The 20286-nt window shown below is 49.1% G+C and overlaps 1 protein-coding gene across 1 annotated transcript in view; it reads left to right on the top strand.

The window, feature by feature from the left end:
- The window catches only part of CENPT (centromere protein T), a 575308-nt gene that overhangs the window by 285343 nt on the left and 269679 nt on the right, over positions 1-20286 (top strand). The window lies entirely within an intron of this gene.

Genomic DNA, 20286 nt, shown 5'->3' with positions numbered 1-20286 from the left:
ATCGCCTGCCCCCTCATAAATAACCTCCTTTAAGTACGGTTTAAGAGACTGTTTAACATAAAGACCAGTGGTGCAAGTGGGTGGGTACGGCGTACCCGTAAGAATTTAGCCGTGGGTACGCCGTACCCACACCGACAGGCCGCCGCTCCTCTTCCCCCCCTCCCTCTGCTGCTAGCGGCCGCACCGCCGCTGATGTGAGGGAAGAAGAGCGCAGCCTGCGCATCTCCTTCCCCTCAGTCTCCGGCGGCTATCTCAGTTTAATTCAGCGCCGATCCGTGAGCCAATCAGAGCTCGCGGGTGCGAGCTCTGATTGGCTCACGGATCGGCGCTGAATTAAACTGAGACACCCGCCGGAGACTGAGGGGAAGGAGAAGGTGCAGGCTGCGCTCTCCTTCCCTCACACAGACAGGACGGCGATGGCAGCGGTGAGCAGGGGAGGGGGGGGGCATGTATACCTGACACTGGGGGGGCATGTATACCTGGCACTGGGGGGGCATGTTATACCTGGCACTGGGGATATCTGGCACTGGGGGATATCTAGCACTGGGGGGGGCATGTATACCTGGCACTGGGAGCATATCTGGCTCTGGGGGGTTATGTATACCTGGCACTGGGTGCATATCTGGCACTGGGGGACTTGTGCATCTGGCACTGGGGGATATCTGGCACTGGGGGGGCATGTATACCTGGCACTGGGAGCATATCTGGCACTGGGGGGGACTTGTGTACCTCGCACTGGGGGATATCTGGCACTGGGGGCATATCTGGCACTGGAAGGACATGTGTATCTGGCACTGGGGGCATATCTGGCACTGGGGGGCATATCTGGCACTGGGCGGACATGTGTATCTGGCACTGTGGCCATATCTGGCACTGCGGAGACATGTGTATCTGGCACTGGGGCATATCTGACACTGAGGGCATATCTGGCAATGGGGGCATACTTGTGTATCTGGCACTGGGGGCATTTCTGTATCTGGCACTGGGGGCATATCTGGCACTGGGGGCATACTTGTGTATCTGGCACTGTGGGGGCATTTCTGTATCTGGCACTGGGGGGCAATGTATATTTGACACAGTGGGGGCATTTGTGTATCTGGCACTGTGGGGCAATGTGTATCTGACACTGTGAGGCAATGTATATCTGGCACTCTGGGGGCATTTGTGTATCTGGCACTGTGAGGCAATGTGTATCTGGCACTGTGAGGCAATGTGTATCTGGCACTCTGGGGACATTTGTGTATCTGGCACTCTGGGGGCATTTGTGTATCTGGCACTCTGGGGGCATTTGTGTATCTGTCACTGTGAGGCAATGTGTATCTGGCACTCTGAGGCAATGAGTATCTGGCACTCTGGGGGCATTTGTGTATCTGTCACTGTGAGGCAATGTGTATCTGGCACTCTGGGGGCATTTGTGTATCTGGCACAGTGAGGCAATGTGTATCTGGCACTGTGGAGCAATGTATATCTGGCACAGTGAGGCAATGTGTATCTGGCACTGTGGAGCAATGTATATCTGGCACTATTGGGGTCATACGTGTATCTGCCCCTCCCCCCATATGTGTATCACGCCCCCATTTTCATTGGCCACGCACCATGTGGCATTTGGCCACACCCAGTACCCGTAACACATTTTTTCTACTTGCACCACTGATAAAGACATACACCTCCTCCTCTCTTGCTTGCCCTGTTCCTCCTGAAAAGAGAACACCCCTCCCAAGTTTGCAACCCAGTCGTGGGAGTTGTCCCACCATGTTTCCGTAATACCTATAATATCATACTCTGCCTTTGATGCAAACAATTCCAATTCCCCCATTTTACCTGCTAGACTTCTTGCGTTTGCATGCATACATTTTAGTTTAGTGGTTCCCTTATCCGCTTGTGTTTTTAAAGGTATCCTATCATGGTTTACTAGAGCTTCCCTAGAGTTACTCTTACGTACTGTACTTCTCGCTCCCTTTCCACCCCCACCATACTTAATACTGCCCACCTTACTCGTCTCTTTGATTAATCCGGTGTTTCGGCCTAAATTCTCCGCCCTGACATAAGTATTATCGCTTATGCTATGTACATCCTTTTCTATATGCTGTAATGACACATAGATGTTGTTAGTTAATGTTTTTTGCAATACATTTGTTAATACCCTTTTTAGAACCCATGCTAATACCCTTGCTGGCTGCTTCCCCCCCCCCCCCCCCCCCCTCAACCCCCATTTAGCTCACTACCACCGTCTTTACTGTTCTCGCTGCATGAACCGTAGTTTCTAACTAAACCCTCCCCCCACAGGCTCCTAGTTTAAAATCTCCTCCAACCTACTAACCATCTTTCTCTCCAGCACCGCAGGTGCAGTCCATCGCAACAAAAAAGATGGCGCCAGACTGAGAAGTCCGCCCAGTGGTCCAGGAACACAACCCCTCCTTCCTACACCAGTCCCTAAGCCACACATTTACCCCCCTATTCTCCCTCTGCCTCCCTGGGCTAGCGCTTGGCACCGGTAATATTTCGGAGAATATTACCTTAGATGTCCTTTCTTTTAGTTTCTGGCCTAGGTCCCTATAATCTTTCTTAAGGACATCCCACCTGCCGCTAACTTTGTCGTTGGTGCCAACATGCACCAAGACCGCCGGGTCTTTCCCAGCCCCTCCTAACAATCTATCTACCCGGTCTGCGATGTGCTGGACTCCAGTACCAGGAAGACAGCAGACCATACAGCGATCACAATACCGGTAGCAGATTGCCCTATCTGACTCCCTGATGATAGTCCCATACCACCACCATCTGCCTGGGTGCCTCTCTAACTTTCATCCCATCTGAGCTAGAGGAACCACTCCTCCGTTTGCTAGAGGGAGCAGTCTCCTCCGGCTCCGTCATTTCCTCGCTATCATCCACCGAATCTTCGTCCAATCGGGCAAATTTGTTTGGGTTTGATAGTTCAGAGATGTCGTGGCCCCCCCCCCCCCCCCCCTCTTATTCTTCCTTCTAACAGTGACCCAGCTGGCTACCTGATTTTCCTCGTCTAACAGTGACCCCCTCCCGCAACTCCTCCACCGTTCCATCTAAACCTTGCTCGAGATTATGAATATCTCTCAGTCGCGTAACGGTTTGCTCTAGATCAGTTACCTGGGCTTCCATGGCAACCGTTCGCACACATCTCGCGCATATGTATTCGCACTGGGACGGCTGCTCCAGGTGCGCATACATCTTGCATGACACGCACTGATTGAGATTCTCAATTACGGCCCCTCCCATTGTTGGTTTGAGAACTCAACTCCCTATTACCTTCAGAAGAACAATGCAAACAATACAAAACTATGCAATATGATATTGACTATGATCTAGCTGTGAAGAGAATCAATATTCACAACACAGCAGAAACAGTAAATTCAATCACTTACACAATAAAGTAGATAATCAATACTTATCTGAGTGGGCCCTCTCCTGTGTCACCGATACTCCTCCTTGCAGATGCTCCAGCTCTCCGCACCTCCTTCTCTCTTGCTGCCGTGCACCCGGCACCTGCTTCGTCCACAGTTCGCAGTCCACACTCACGCAGACTTGGGCTGCCTCAGCACCCACTCACACCCAGCAGCAGCAGCCCTCACACCCTTTATCTCCCCTAGCAACACACTCACTCTCACCCTGCAACAGCACTCGCACTCTCTCAGCCCCCAGCAGCTCTCACGCACTCACTCACTCACCAGCCCTCTCACTTCCATCCTTCCTTCCTTCTTTCACACACTTATTCACACACTGAACGTGGCCCTCACACACTTACTTGCTACCAAGGGCGCCAGAATAATTTCACGCGGGGGAAGGGGGGGGGGCGCAAGTTTGAATTCCATTTTGGCGCCTTTCCTTCAACCCCCCCCCCCCCTCCCTCCCTCCTGTGGTGCCGGTCTAATCTCCTTCAAATACCCTTCCCCCCATCAGTGGCGGGGAGCGCTTACCTCTGTATCCCCGTGGGCGGCTACTAAAGCAGTGTGCTGCCGCAGGCAGGGTGGGGTGCCCCTTCTGTACTGCCCGGCTGTCTATTCACTGGTGATGCATTACTGGGAGGAGGCGTTGCATTCCGGGCCCACAGCCACGCCTCCTTCCAGTAATACATCACCAGTTAAGAGACAGCCGGGCAGTACAGAATGGGTCCCGCACCCTGCCTGCGGCAGCGCACTGCTTTTAAAGTTGTAGCCGCTTACGGGGATGCGGAAAGAAGCGCTCCCCTGCACCAGCGCCTGCATCATGTTTGGGGGGGTCAAGCTGCCCCCTTCCCCCCACGTTCCGACGCCTATGCTTGCCGCTCACACACACCACTGGTTGCGCTAGCTGCAACGGCCCGGTAGTGGTAGGGCCCTCACTCTTACACACTCTCCCTCACTCACAACAGCGTCAGCACACAACCAGCAGCGGCCTCACACACACTCAGCAACGGTGACAGTAGCAGCGATCCTCCTGCTACCTGCTCCGCTGTACTCATTCTGCTTCCTGGCACTTGGCCTCCTCCATACGCGTGCGCGCCCGCTCGTCACCCGCTCAACACTTCCGCCCGCAGTATCCCGCTCCGCTCGTCACTTCTGCCAGCAGCTCGTCCTTTCGCCTCTGGTATCTATATACTGTCTACCACACTGTTCTACAGTATGTATAGTATGTTTAGTATGTTATGTAAAAAACAAATTGTTTTCAGTTTTTGTTTTCTTGGAGGGAGAAAGTGATGACGCGTTTTAATGTATATACATAAATATTTAATGTTTTAATAAAAATACATTACAAAAGAGTTTCCTTTTATTTTCTCTTTCTCTGTACTATTACATTTGACTTTTGTGAGCATCACCAACTGGGTAATAAGGAATTAAATGTCCCAGGTATAAAACTCATATGTTGGTAAAATATATCCATTAATATACTAAATGCTTTAGGCTTTAGGCCTGTGCAGAATTTCACCTGCGTGGCTGGGTACCCTCTATACCCCAAGGTCACCCAGTATGGATTCAGACTTTATGATTATTCCGCAGGAGACTGGGCACAACTATAAAGAAAGCTTTAGACTACTGGTGTGCACTGGCTCCTCCCACCATGACCCTCCTCCAGACTTCAGTTAGAATCTTGTGCCCAGCTGAGCTGGATGCACACTAGGGGCTCTCCTGAGCTAGAAAAAGTATATTTTAGGTTTTTTATTTTACAGTGAGATCTTCTGGCAACAGACTCACTGCAGCGAGGGACTAAGGGGAGAAGAAGCGAACCTACCTAACTGGTGGTAGTTTGGGCTTCTTAGGCTACTGGACACCAATTAGCTCCAGAGGGATCGACCGCAGGACCCGACCTTAGTGTTCGTTCCCGGAGCCGCGCCGCCGGCCCCCTTACAGAGCCAGAAGCAAGAAGTGTTCCGGAAAATCGGCGGCAGAAGACTTCAGTCTTCAACAAGGTAGCGCACAGCACTGCGCCATTGCTCCTCATGCACACCCCACACTCCGGTCACTGATGGGTGCAGGGCGCTGGGGGGACGGACCATATATAGTCAGGAAGGCTATATAGGTGTAAAAATACCCCTGCCAGAATTCCAGAAAAAGCGGGAGAAGTCCGCCGAAAAAGGGGCGGGGCCATCTCCCTCAGCACACTGGCGCCATTTTTCCCTCACAGCTCCGCTGGAAGGAAACTCCCTGGCTCTCCCCTGCAGTCTACAAGCCACAGAAGGGTAAAAAAGAGAGGGGGGGCACTAAATTTAGGCGCAGTATATATATAAAATAAGCAGCTATAAGGGAAAACATTCATTTATAGTGGGATCCCTGTGTTATATAGCGCTCTGGTGTGTGCTGGCATACTCTCTCTCTCTCTGTCTCCCCAAATGGCTTTGTGGGGTCCTGTCCTCTGTCAGAGCATTCCCTGTGTGTATGCGGTGTGTCGGTACGGCTGTGTCGACATGTTTGATGAGGAGGCTTATGTGGAGGCGGAGCAGATGCCTATAAATGTGATGTCACTCCCTGCGGGGTCGACACCTGAGTGGATGGTGCTGTGGAAGGAATTACGCGACAGTGTCGACTCCTTGCATAAAAGGTTTGACGACATACCAAATGTGGGACAGCCGGCTTCTCAGCCTGTGCCTGCCCAGGCGTCTCAAAAGCCATCAGGGGCTCTAAAACGCCCGCTACCTCAGATGGCAGACACAGATGTCGACACGGATACTGACTCCAGTGTCGACGACGATGAGACTAATGTAACTTCCAGTAGGGCCACACGTTACATGATTGAGGCAATGAAAAATGTGTTGCACATTTCTGATGTTACCCCCGGTACCACAAAAAAGGGTATTATGTTTGGAGAGAAAAAACTACCAGTAGCTTTTCCTCCATCTGAGGAGTTAAATGAAGTGTATTAAGAAGCGTGGGCTTCCCCTGATAAGAAACTGGTAATTTCTAAGAAGTTACTAATGGCGTACCCTTTCCCGCCAGAGGATAGGGCACATTGGGAAACATCCCCTAGGGTGGATTAAGCACTCACACACTTGTCAAAGAAGGTGGCACTACCGTCTCCGGATACGGCCGCCCTGAAGGAATCTGCTGATAGAAAGCAGGAGGCTATCCTGAAGTCTATATATACACACACAGGTGTTATACTGAGACCAGCTATTGCTTCAGCATGGATGTGCAGTGCTGCAGCTGCATGGTCAGATTCCCTGTCGGAAAATATTGATACCCTAGACGGACACTATATTGCTAACCGTAGAGCATGTTAAAGACACACTTTTATACATGAGGGATGCACAGAGGGATATTTGCCGGCTGGCATCTAAAATTAGTGCAATGTCCATTTCTGCCAGAAGAGGGTTATGGACTCGGCAGTGGACAGGCAGATTCCAAAAGGCACATGGAAGTTCTGCCTTATAAGGGTGAGGAGTTGTTCGGGGATGGTCTCTCGGACCTCGTTTCCACAGCAACAGCTGGGAAGTCTTCATTTTTACCCCATGTTCCCTCACAGCCAAAGAAAGCACCGTATTATCAGGTACAGTCCTTTCGGCCCAATAGGGGCAAGCGGGTTAAGGGCGCGTCCTTTCTGCCCAGAGGCAGAGGTAGGGGGAAAAAGCTGCAGCATACAGCCAGTTCCCAGGAGCAAAAGTCCTCCCCTGCTTCCTCTAAGTCCACAGCATGACGCTGGGGCTCCACAGGAGGAGCCAGGTACGGTGGGGGCCCGTCTCAAATATTTCAGCAATCAGTGGGCTCGCTCACGGGTGGATCCCTGGATCTTTCAAGTAGTATCTCAGGGGTACAAGCTGGAATTCGAGACGTCTCCCCCCCGCCGTTTCCTCAAATCTGCCTTACCAACCACTCCCTCAGGCATGGAGGCAGTGTTACAGGCAATTCACAAGCTGTATTCACAACAGGTGATAGTAAAGGTGCCCCTACTTCAACAAGGACGGGGTTACTATTCCACAATGTTTGTGGTACCGAAACCGGACGGTTCGGTGAGACCCATTTTAAATTTGAAATCCTTGAACACATATATAAAAAAATTCAAGTTCAAGATGGAATCGCTCAGGGCGGTTATTGCAAGCCTGGACGAGGGGGATTACATGGTATCACTGGACATCAAGGATGCTTACCTGCATGTCCCCATTTACCATCCTCACCAGGAGTACCTCAGATTTGTGGTACAGGATTGTCATTACCAATTCCAGACGTTGCCGTTCGGTCTATCCACGGCTCCGAGGGTCTTTACCAAGGTAATGGCCGAAATGATGATACTCCTTCGAAAGAAGGGAGTTTTAATTATCCCGTACTTGGACGATCTCCTGATAAAGGCGAGGTCCAGGGAGCAGTTGTTGGTCGGGGTAGCACTATCTCTGGAGGTGCTACCACAGCACGGCTGGATTCTAAATATTCCGAAGTCACAGCTGGTCCCTACGACACGTCTACTGTTCCTGGGGATGGTTCTGGACACAGAACAGAAAAAAGTGTTTCTCCCGGAGGAGAAGGCCAAGGAGCTGTCATCTCTAGTCAGAGGCCTCCTAAAACCAAAACAGGTGTCGGTGCATCACTGCACGCGGATCTTGGGAAAGATGGTAGCTTCCTACGAAGCAATTCCATTCGGCAGGTTCCATGCAAGAACCTTTCAGTGGGACCTGTTGGACAAGTGGTCCGGATTGCATCTTCAGATGCATCGGCTGATAACCCTGTCTCCAAGGACAAGGGTGTCTCTGCTGTGGTGGCTGTAGAGTGCTCATCTTCAAGAGGGCCGCAGATTCGGCATACAGGACTGGGTCCTGGTGACCACGGATGCCAGTCTTCGAGGCTGGGGGGCAGTCACACAGGGAAGAAACTTCCAAGGACTATGGTCAAGTCAGGAGACTTCCCTGCACATAAATATTCTGGAACTAAGGGCCATTTACAATGCCCTAAGTCAGGCAAAACCCCTGCTTCAAAACCAGCTGGTACTGATCCAGTCAGACAACATCACGGCGGTCGCCCATGTAAACCGACAGGGCGGCACGAGAAGCAGGACGGCGATGGCAGAAGCCACAAGGATTCTCTGATGGGCGGAAAATCACGTGTTAGCACTGTCAGCAGTGTTCATTCCGGGACTGGACAACTGGGAAGCAGACTTTCTCAGCAGGCACGACCTCCACCCGGGAGAGTGGGGACTTCATCCAGAAGTCTTCCAAATGATTGTAAACCGTTGGGAAAGGCCACAGGTGGACATGATGGCGTCCCGCCTCAGCAAAAAGCTAGAAAAATATTGCGCCAGATCAAGAGACCCGCAGGCGATAGCTGTGGACGCTCTAGTGACACCGTGGGTGTACCAGTCGGTTTATGTGTTCCCTCCTCTTCCTCTCATACCAAAGGTACTGAGGATAATAAGGAGAAGAGGAGTAAGAACTATACTCATTGTTCCGGATTGGCCAAGAAGAGCTTGGTACCCGGAACTTCAAGAAATGATCACAGAGGACCCATGGCCTCTGCTGCTCAGACAGGACCTACTGCAGCAGGGGCCCTGTCTGTTCCAAGACTTACCGCGGCTGCGTTTGACGGCATGGAGGTTGAACACCGGATCCTGAAGGAAAAGGGCATTCCGGAGGAAGTCATTCCTACGCTGATTAAAGCTAGGAAAGAAGTGACGGCAAACCATTATCACCGCATATGGCGTAAATATGTTGCGTGGTGCGAGGCCAGGAATGCCCCAACGGCAGATTTTCAGCTGGGCCGTTTCCTGCACTTTCTACAGTCAGGGGTGACTATGGGCCTGAAATTGGGTTCCATTAAGGTCCAGATTTCGGCTCTATCGATTTTCTTCCAGAGAGAACTGGCTTCACTACCTGAAGTTCAAACTTTTGTTAAGGGAGTGCTGCATATTCAGCCCCCTTTTGTGCCTCCAGTGGCACCTTGGGATCTCAACGTGGTGTTGGATTTCCTAAAGTCACATTGGTTTGAGCCACTTAAGACCGTGGAATTGAAATATCTCACGTGGAAAGTGGTCATGTTGTTGGCCTTGGCTTCGGCCAGGCGTGTATCAGAATTGGCGGCTTTGTCATGTAAAAGCCCTTATCTGATTTTCCATATGGATAGGGCAGAATTGAGGACTCGTCCCCAATTTCTCCCTAAGGTGGTATCAGCTTTTCATCTGAACCAACCTATCGTGGTGCCTGCGGCTACTAAAGACTTGGAGGCTTCCAAGTTATTGGACGTAGTCAGGGCCCTGAAAATTTGTTTCCAGGACAGCTGGAGTCAGGAAGACTGACTCGCTATTTATCCTGTACACGCGCCCAACAAGTTGGGTGCACCTGCTTCAAAGCAGACTATTGCTCGCTGGATCTGTAGTACGATTCAGCTTGCAAATTCTGCGGCTGGACTGCCGCATCCTAAATCAGTGAAAGCCCATTCCACGAGGAAGGTGGGCTCTTCTTGGGCGGCTGCCCGAGGGGTCTCGGCTCTACATCTTTGCCGAGCAGCTACTTGGTCGGGGTCAAACACGTTTGCTAAATTCTACAAGTTTGACACCCTGGCTGAGGAGGACCTAGAGTTTGCCTATTCGGTGCTGCAGAGTCATCCGCACTCTCCCGTCCGTTTGGGAGCTTTGGTATAATCCCCATGGTCCTTACGGAGTCCCAGCATCCACTTAGGACGTCAGAGAAAATAAGAATTTACTCACCGGTAATTCTATTTCTCGTAGTCCGTAGTGGATGCTGGGCGCCCATCCCAAGTGCGGATTGTCTGCAATACTTGTATATAGTTATTGTTTAACTAAAGGGTTATTGTTGAGCCATCTGTTGAGAGGCTCAGTTGTTATCATACTGTTAACTGGGTATTGTATCACGAGTTATACGTTGTGATTGGTGTGGCTGGTATGAGTCTTACCCGGGATTCAAAATCCTTCCTTATTGTGTCAGCTCTTCCGGGCACAGTATCCTAACTGAAGTCTGGAGGAGGGTCATGGTGGGAGGAGCCAGTGCACACCAGTAGTCTAAAGCTTTCTTTAAAGTTGTGCCCAGTCTCCTGCGGAGCCGCTATTCCCCATGGTCCTTACGGAGTCCCAGCATCCATTACGGACTACGAGAAATAGAATTACCGGTGAGTAAAATCTTATTTTCTCTTACGTCCTAGAGGATACTGGGGTCCGCATTAGTACCATGGGGTATAGACAGGTCCACGAGGAGCCATGGGCACTTTAAGAAATCAATAGTGTGGGCTGGCTCCTCCCTCTATGCCCCTACTACCAGACTCCGTTTAGAAAATGTGCCTGGAGGAGCCGGTCACGCTTTGGAGAGCTCCTGAAGAGTTTTCCACCTGTATTTTAAATGTTTTTTTTTTCTTTTTTCAGTCAGGTCTGTTTTGGCAACAGTATGACAGCTTTGTGGGACTTAGGGGGGAGAACAGCCCACCTTCCTTTGAGTTAATGGTCCAATTTTTCTGCTGACAGAACACTGAGCTCCTGAGGGAGCAAGTCACAAGCCACACCACGGCGCAGCGGACCCTCCAGTAGCACGTTGCCACCCTCTAACAGAGCATGAAGACAGAAGAGTAGTGAGTACAGCGCCGGCATCCCGGTTAGCGGGTCACCGGCGGGAATGGCGGCACAAGGGTGGGCGCGCAGCTCTGAGTACAGGCTGCATTGCAGGAGGCTCAGAAGGCACACACTGCAGTCTGTTCCGCTGTGAGGGGCGCGCTGAGCCATCATTGATACCCACAGTGGCCACAACTACATATCTAACAGGGGTTTTAACCCTTGGTTGGACATTATATTACATCAGGCCAGTATAATAAATGCAATAAGCCGCTCGCCATTACAGGGGGCTGGGCTTCACTCAGAGCAGATCCTACAGCTCTCCGGCGCCATTTTCGCTCTGCAACTCATACAGGCAGCATTCATAGGGAAGCGCAGCTCCTCCACAAGGACTCCAAGTATCCTCAGCGGTACCAGGGGGTCTTAGTGAAGGGGCGGAGCAGTGTTAAGATTATAAGTACTTCTGAGGTATTAGTTCTTGTGACCCAGCTAAGTTTCACTTTTGCTAAAGGGGCACTGTGTGGCTGGCTCTGACTTCTGTGTCTCTCTGAAGACCCTGCCTACATATACTGTGTTTTTCACCTGGGGGTAAATTTACTAAGATGGGAGTTCTATTTAAGATGGGATCTTGCCCATAGCAACCAATCAGATTCTATTTCTCATTTATCTAGCACCTTCTAGAACAGGGGTCGCCAACCAGTCAGAGTAAAAGAGCCAGAAAAGATCTGTAGTCAAGGGCAAGAGTAAGTATCATGCGAGCGCCGAAGGCGCATGTGCAAAAATGAAGGCGTGGCCTAGTTTTCACAAAGCCGCACCCCATTTTGTGCGCACACCTTTCGTTATGACATTTGTAGGAGTATGACCTTGTGTCATAACTCCGTTTTTAGTCATGTTGTACAGCGCCAAATACATATAATGCCCCAGTACAGTGCCACATACATATAAAAATGACAAAAAATGGGTGCCTCCACACTGCCAGAAACATATGTCCCCACAGTGCCAGATACATATATGCCCCACAGTGCCGGATACATATATGTGCCACATACACATGTCCCCACAGTGCCACATACACATATGCCCCCACAGTGCCACATACACATATGCCCCCACAGTGCCAGATACATATATGCCCCAAAGTGCCAGATACATATATGCCCCACAGTGCCAGATATTATATATGCCTCACAGTGCCAGATACACATGACCCCCCAGTGCCAGATATACATGTCCCCCCAGTGCCAGATAAACATGTCCCCCCAGTGCCAGATATACATTCCCCCCCAGTGCCAGATATATATGTCCCCACAGTGCCAGCTATGCCCCTAGTGCCAGATATATGTCCCCAAAGTGCCAGCTGTGGCCCCTATGCAGGATCCCCACAGTGCCAGATATGCCCCCAGTGCCAGATATACATGTCCCCACACAGTGCCAGCTCTGCCCCCAGTGCCAGATATACATGTCCCCCCAGTGCCAGCTATGCCCCCAGTGCCAGATATACTTGTCCCCACAGTGCCAGCTATGCCCCCAGTGTCAGATATATATGTCCTCACAGTGCCAGCTATGCCCCTAGTGCCAGATATATATGTGCCAGCTATGCCCCCAATGCCAGTGTCCCCCCAGTGCCAGATATGCCCCCCAGTGCCAGATATACATGTCCCCAAGTGCCAGATATATATGTCCCCACAGTGCCAGCTATGCCCCCAATGCCAGTGTCCCCCACAGTGCCAGATATGCCCCCAGTGCCAGCTATGACCTCAGTGCCAGCTATGACCCCCAGTGCCAGGTATACATGCCCCCACAGTGCCAGCAATGCCCCCAGTGCCAGATATACACCGCTGCCCTGGCCCCCCCCACCCCCGTGCTGCTCACCGTGGTGGTGCTGCAGCTGCTGTCTGTGAGGGGAGGAGAGCGCAGCGTGCGCCTCTCCTGCCCCTCACTCTCCGGCGGCGGCTGTGTCTCTCTTTAATTAGGCGCCGCTCCGTGAGCCAATCAAAGCTCGCGGTCCGGCGCCTAATTGAAGTGTGACACAGCCGGGGCAGGAGAGGCGCACGCTGCGTTCTCCTACCCTCACAGATAGCAGCAGCGGCGCGGTGAGCAGCACGGGGGTGGGTGGGGTGGCCAGGAGCCGGCAGAGCCGCATGCGCGGATGAAAGAGCCGCATGCGGCTCGAGAGCCGCGGGTTGGCCACCCCTGTTCTAGAAGATAATACCCAGAATAGTGCTCACTCCCAGTCCAGTGGGGCTGAACCCCCATGGTTAGCTTCCATAAAAGGGATGATTTCTAATATTTTGACTAAACTGTCTCATAATGAGAAGGAGACGCAGTTCTTACGGCAGTCTATGGATGACCTGATAAATAGAGATTCAGCTCACATGCCTGCGTCTCAAGCCCTCGCCATTTGCCCACAAAAGCGTACTCTGGCCCAAATCATGCAGGATGATACTGATCCTGATACATCAGATCCAGAGGAGGGTGAAATGGATGCGAGTGGGGGGGGGGGGGGGGGGGATGCTGTCTTGTCACAGGGGATTCAGGCCCTCATTGAGGCCATCAGAACTGTCCTGCACATTCCTCACAGGACAGAGGAGGTAGAGGCAGAATCTTAATTTAATACTAAAAAGAAATCCTCAGCTACTGTTCCCGCTTCAAAAGAATTGAATACCCTCTTTGAAGAGGCTTGGGTAAACCCTGACAAGAAATTTCAGATCCCTATAAGGTTGATTTCTTCCTTTCCATTAGATGATAGGAAGAAGTGGGAGAAACCGCTGATTGTGGACTCATCGGTGTCCAGGTTGTCGCGTAAGATAGTCTTACTGGTTCCCGGGGCTGCGTCCTTAAAAGACTCGGCTGACCGCAAGATTGAGACCACTCTCAAATCTTTATATACAGCGGCGGGGGTGGCCCAGAGACCCACTATTGATTGTGCATGGATCATTATGGCCATCGCTAAATAGAAATGGTCGGGTAACCTAATTGATGGTTTAGATTCCTTAACCAGGGACGTTATTGTTTTACTCCTACAGCATATCCAGGACTTTGCTAACTTTATGGTGGAAGCCATAAAAGAAATTTGTGTGCTCAACGCACGCACCACTGCCATGGCAGTGTCAGCATGCAGGGGATTGTGGCTACGCCAGTGGACTGCGGATACGGACTCCAGGAAAGGAGTGGAAAATCTGCCTTTCACAGGAGAGGTCTTGTTCGGGGATGAACTGGATAAGCTAATATCCAAGTCTATGGCGGGTAAGTCTACATACCTTCCTACCGCAGCCACCCCAGCTAGGAAAGTCTACTCTGCTCCAACTCTGCAGTCATTTCGGACAACAAAATTCAAGGGCAAATCCAAGGGTGGTTCTATATCCTTCAAAGCTAATAGAAGTAAGCCCAGAAAACCCACAGCTGCCGGTTCTCAGGAACAGGCCTCAGGGTCTGCTTCCTCAAAGCCTTCAGCATGACGTTGGAGCACACTGCCTGGAAGACAGGCAGGTGGGAGTCTGGTTATCCCTGGGTCAAAGATCTTATAGCACAGGGATACAGACAGGAGTTTCAGGAACTCCCACCTCCCAGATTCTTTAAATCCAGCTTACCAGCTTCTCCAGAAGCCAGTTTGACCTTACAAGCAGCAATTCAAAAACTGGTACTGACTCAGGTCATTGTTCCAGTTCCTCTTCACCTGCAAAACAAAGTTTTTTTATTCCAACCTGTTTGTGGTACCGAAACCGGACGGTTCGTTAAGGCCCATTTTAAACCTGAAGTCACTGAACCCGTACTTACGGGTGTTCAAGTTCAAGATGGAGTCTCTGAGAGTGGTGATCTCAGGTCTGGAGGAGGGGAAATTCCTGGTGTCTCGACATCAAGGATGCGTACCTTCACATTCTGATTTGTCCGCCTCATCAGGCGTATCTAAGGTTTGCACTGCAGGACTGTCACTTCCAGTTTCAGGCCCTGCCATTTGGCCTCTCCACGGCACCGAGAGTTTTCACCAAGGTGATGGCAGAGATGATGTTTCTCCTCCGCAAACAGGGAGTGAACATCATACCATACCTGGACGACCTGCTGATAAAAGCGCCTTCCAGGAAACCTTTGTTGGACAGCATTAATAAACCGTAAAAAGGGAGCGCTATGTGGAGTGTATGTTTGCAAACACCTGTGAAAAAGAAATTTTTTTGGTTAGAAAATGTTCACAGCACTTTTGTGCTAATGTAGAAGTCCTAGGTTTGGATTCCTTTTAGAATTGCCTGTGCCATGGTCCGCACTGCAGTGGTGGTCGGGGAAACTAACTTTCCCTCACGCTGCCTACCTTGAGCTTTCTTCAAGCTTCAGATCTCCCTGTAGATCGTATTCCTCCGGCTGCTTCCCGATGTTGCCGGTAACTTTTTCGTCCACTCACCCGTCTGGCGCAGGCTGAGTGACGTCAGACTTCACTTGCTGACGGTTCTCCAACGCATTTCGGACTCGTGGGTCCTTAATCCTGGATGATGGCTGCACTTTCCAATGGGTTCCTTTTTATCAGCTTTATTAATTAATTGGAATTGGCTCTTGATTAAAAACAATTAAAAAGTAAATTTACTGTGCTTTTTTTGTTTCTACTATTTATTCACTGGTGTTTGCAAATCAGAACGTAAGATGAATTCAATAATGCTTCTAGAAAATTGTGAGATGTTGAAAAGGGTTATGAAAAAATGAATATAATAATTAAAGAATTAAGATAAGGTTAGGTTTAAAAATGAGTTTAAATCAAATTTATATTGAGGCCCGTGGGTTCAAGGGTCTGTAAGAGAAAAATCCATTTGGATTCTGCTCTTTTAAGTTTGTCCACTACATTTTCCCCTCTCCAGTTAGGGGTAATTTGTTGTATCCCAAAAAATCGTAGATTTGTTGGATTTTTTTCATGTCTGTCTGCAAAATGTTTGGACACACTGTGGATAAATGTTTGGACACATCAACTGGATAAAAAACATCCCAGGTGGACAATTCCGACGATTAAAAAGAAATTGCTCACAGACAGAAACCTTCGGAGAACAAACGACACAAATGAAGAACAAATTCCTCCAGAGAGGTTACAAGGAGGAAGACCTTCAAAAACAGATTGACCAAATTTCTGAAATGGATAGACGTGATCTTATTAAATACAAACAAAAAGAACAAAAAGTCTTTCAATTAACATTTATCACTCAGTTCAACAGCCAACATTTAGCCTTTGAAAAAATATTAAACCGACATTGGCACATTTTATCACTGGACAAAGAAATAGCTCCTCTGATTCAGAAGAAACCGCACATAATTTACAAAAAAGCAACTTCAATCAAACAAGAACTAATTAGAAGTTACTTCTCCAAAGAAATCCATAAAAAAGAAGATATAAAAGGACACTTTTCCTGTTTGAATTGCTTACATGTAATGTAACAAAAAAAGACTACAAAATAAGAGACAGAATATCCTGTGAAACAGAGGGAGTCATTTATCTTCTGCAGTGCCCTTGTGGCCTACAATACGTGGGCCAGACAAAAAGAAAGTTGAAAATTCGTCTAGCAGAACATATCTACAATATCAAAAAGGGGCTACAAACCCACAGTGTGTCCAAACATTTTGCAGACAGACATGAAAAAAAAACCTACACATCTACAATTTTTTGGGATACAAAAAATTGCCCCTAACTGGAGAGGGAGAAATGTAGTGGACAAACTTAAAAGAGCAGAATCCATATGGATTTTTCTCTTACAGACCCTTGAACCCGCGGGCCTCAATATAGATTTTGATTTAAACTCATTTTTATAATTCATTTTTAAACCTAACCTTATCTTAATTCTTTAATCATTATATTCATTTTTTCAAAACCCTTTTTAATATCTCACAATTTTATAGAAGCATTATTGAATTCATCTTACGTTCTGATTTGCAAACACCAGTGAATAAATAGCATAAACAAAAAAAGCACAGTAATTTAATTTTTAAACAAGAGCCAATTAATTAATAAAGCTTATAAAAGGAACCCAATTGGAAAGTGCAGCCATCATCCAGGATTAAGGACCCACGAGTCCGAAACACGTTGGAGAACCATCAGCAAGTGAAGTACAACGTCACTCAGCCTGCACCAGACGGGTGAGTGGACGAGAAAGTTACCAGCAACATCGGGAACCAGCCGGAGGCACACGATCTACAGGGAGATCTGAAGCTTGAAGAAAACTCGAGGTAGGCAGCGTGAGGGAAAGTTAGTTAGTTCACCAACCACCGCCGCAGCGTGGACCACTGCACAGGCAATTCTAAAAGGAACTCAAACCTAGGACTTCTACATTAGCACAAAAGTGCTGTAAACATTTTCTAACCAAAAAAATTCTTTCACAGGTGTTTGCAAACATACGCTCCACATAGCGCTCCCTTTTTACGGTTTATTATTGTCAGTTCTTTTAAAGAAGCCGCTCCACACTTTGTTTAACTTAAGCGCGGGTTATTTGCTATATTCACTGTTGGACAGCATTGCCCTCTCAACCATACTTCTCCAGGATCATGGGTGGATTCTGAACCTGCCAAAATCCCACCTGGAGCCTACACGGAGGCTTCCATTCCTAGGAATGATCCTGGATACAGAGGAACAAAAGGTGTTCCTTCCGTTGGAAAAGGCATTGGTATTCCAGTCAGTGGTGCTGGATGTCCTACAACCAACCCGGATATCGGTGCATCTGTGCATTCCTCTTCTGGGGAAGATGGTAGCCTCTTACGAGGCTCTGCAGTACGTACGGAAGGTTTCATGCCAGGCCATTCAAGTTGAATATGTTGGACAAATGGTCCGGATCACATCTTCACATGCACCAGAGAATACGTCTGTCACCAAAGCCAGGATTTCTCTTCTATGGTGGCTCCAGACTTCGCACCTGACCGAGGGTCGACGGTTCAGGATTCAACACTGGATTCTGCTAACCACGGACGCAAGCCTCAGAGGTTGGGGAGCAGTCACTCGGGGAACAGTTCCAAGGAAAATGGTCAAGTCAGGAAGCCATTCTTCCGATCAACATTCTGGAACTAAGGGCCATATACAACACCCTTCTACAGGCATCGCATCTTCTTCAAGATCAAGCCATTCAGCTTCAGTCGTACAATGTGTCTGCCGTAACGTACATAAACAGACAGGGCGGAATGAAAAGCAGAGCTGCAATGTCAGAGGTAACAAATATTCTCCTCTGTGCAGAAAGACATGCGGTGGCGCTGTCGGCAATCTACATTCCGGGAGTAGACAACTGGGAAGCAGACTTCATCAGCATACACGACCTCTATCCAGGAGAGTGGGGCCTTCACCCGCAGGTGTTCGAGTCCTGGGGAATTCCACAGATAGACGTGATGGCCTCTCGTCTCAACAAGAAGCTAAAGCGATATTGTTCCAGGTCGAGGGACCCACAAGCAGTGGCGGTGGACGCTCTGGTGACTCCATGGGTTTACCAGATGGTTTGTGTTCCCACCTCTTCCACTAATCCCAAGAATTCTCCAAAGAATAAAAAGGGAAAAGGTTCAAGTATTCTCATTGCTCCAGATTGGCCGAGAAGGGCCTGGTACACGGATCCACTGGAGTTGCTCCTGGAGGACCCGTGGCCTCTACCTCTGCGAGAGGATCTTCTGCAACAAGGGCCGTTCGTATATCAAGACTTACCGCGGATACGTTTGACGGCATGGAATTTGAACGTCAGATTTTAGCCCGGAAAGGCATTCCGAACAAGGTTATTCCAACCCTGATCCAAGTTCGGAAAGGGGTAACGTCTAAACATTACCATCGTATTTGGAAAAAATATGTCTCGTGGTGTGAAAACAGGAAATTTCCTGCAGTGGAATTTCAACTGGGACGTTTTCTCCTTTATCTTCAGTCAGGTGTGGTTGTGGGCCTACGTTTGGGCTCTTTGAAAGTCCAGATTTCGGCCTTGTCCATTGTCCTCCAGAAACAATTGGCTTCCCTCCCTGAGGTTCAGACATTTTTGAAGGGTGTTCTGCACATCCAACCGCCATTTGTCCCTCCCACGGCACCTTGGGATCTTAACGTGGTTTTGCAGTTTCTGCAATCAAACTGGTTTGAACCTTTACTGGAGGTTGACGTTAAGCTTCTTACGCGGAAGACTGTTACACTGTTGGCCTTGGCTTCCGCAAGGCGTGTGTCCGAACTGGGGGCGTTGTCTCACAAATTCCCCTATTTGGTTTTTCAAGAGGATAGAGCTGAACTCAGATCTCGTCAGCAATTTCTTCCTAAGGTGGTGTCTGCGTTTCATATCAACCAACCTATTGTGGTTCCGGTGCTTACTGACACCTCTGCTACCTCAAAGTCCCTGGATGTTATGAGGGCTTTGAGGATCTACGTGAAGAGGAAAGCACGTCACAGAAAATCTGACTCGCTGTTTGTTCTCTATGATCCCAAGAAAATTGGGTGTCCTGCTTCAAAGCAGTCTATTGCTCGCTGGATCAGGCTTACCTATCCAGCAGGCTTATTCATCGGCAGGATTGCCGGTTCCTAAAGTACAGGCACACTCTACTAGGTCAGTGGGTTCTTCCTGGGTGGCTGCCCAGGGTGTCTCGGCTTTACAGCTCTGCCGAGCAGCTACTTGGTCAACATGTTTGCTAAGTTCTACAAGTTCGATACTTTGGCCTCTGATGAGGACCTTCAGTTTGGTCAATCAGTTCTGCAGGAACCTCAGCTCTTTCCCACCCGGTTTGGCAGCTTTGGTACATCCCCATGGTACTAATGTGGACCCCAGTATTTTCTAGGACGTAAGAGAAAATAGGATTTTAATTACCTACCGGTAAATCCTTTTCTCATAGTCCGTAGAGGATACTGGGCGCCCCCGCCCAGTACTTCGTTTTTCTGCACTGTTACTTGGTTAAGTATTATTGTTGGTTTCTGCTGTTGCTGTTCCTGTTCAAGTTTGGTTAGCATGGCTTTCCTCTTGTTTGTGTGTGCTGGTTCGAATCTCACCACTGTTCAGTTAAATCCTTCTCTCGAAGTGTGTCCGTCGCCTTGGGCACAGTTTCTAGACTGAGTCTGGTAGGAGGGGCATAGAGGCAGGGGCCAGCCCACACTATTGATTTCTTAAAGTGCCCATGGCTCCTAGTGGACCCATCTATACCGCATGGTACTAATGTGGACCCCAGTATCCTCTAGAGACAACGAGAAAAGGATTTACCGGTAGGTAATTGAAATCCTATTTTTTTATATGCTAACAAAACACAAATAACATTACATATGGCAAAAAAGAAAAGAAGTAATTATATCTAAAGTTTGTGAACACATCTTATTGTCTTGGTATTGTATTTAGATATTGACAA

This window comes from Pseudophryne corroboree, chromosome 11 (genome assembly GCF_028390025.1).
Source record: "Pseudophryne corroboree isolate aPseCor3 chromosome 11, aPseCor3.hap2, whole genome shotgun sequence".
Lineage (NCBI taxonomy): Eukaryota > Metazoa > Chordata > Amphibia > Anura > Myobatrachidae > Pseudophryne > Pseudophryne corroboree.
The sequence above is the reverse complement of the archived record's forward strand: the minus strand, read 5'-3'. Positions and strand labels throughout refer to the sequence as shown.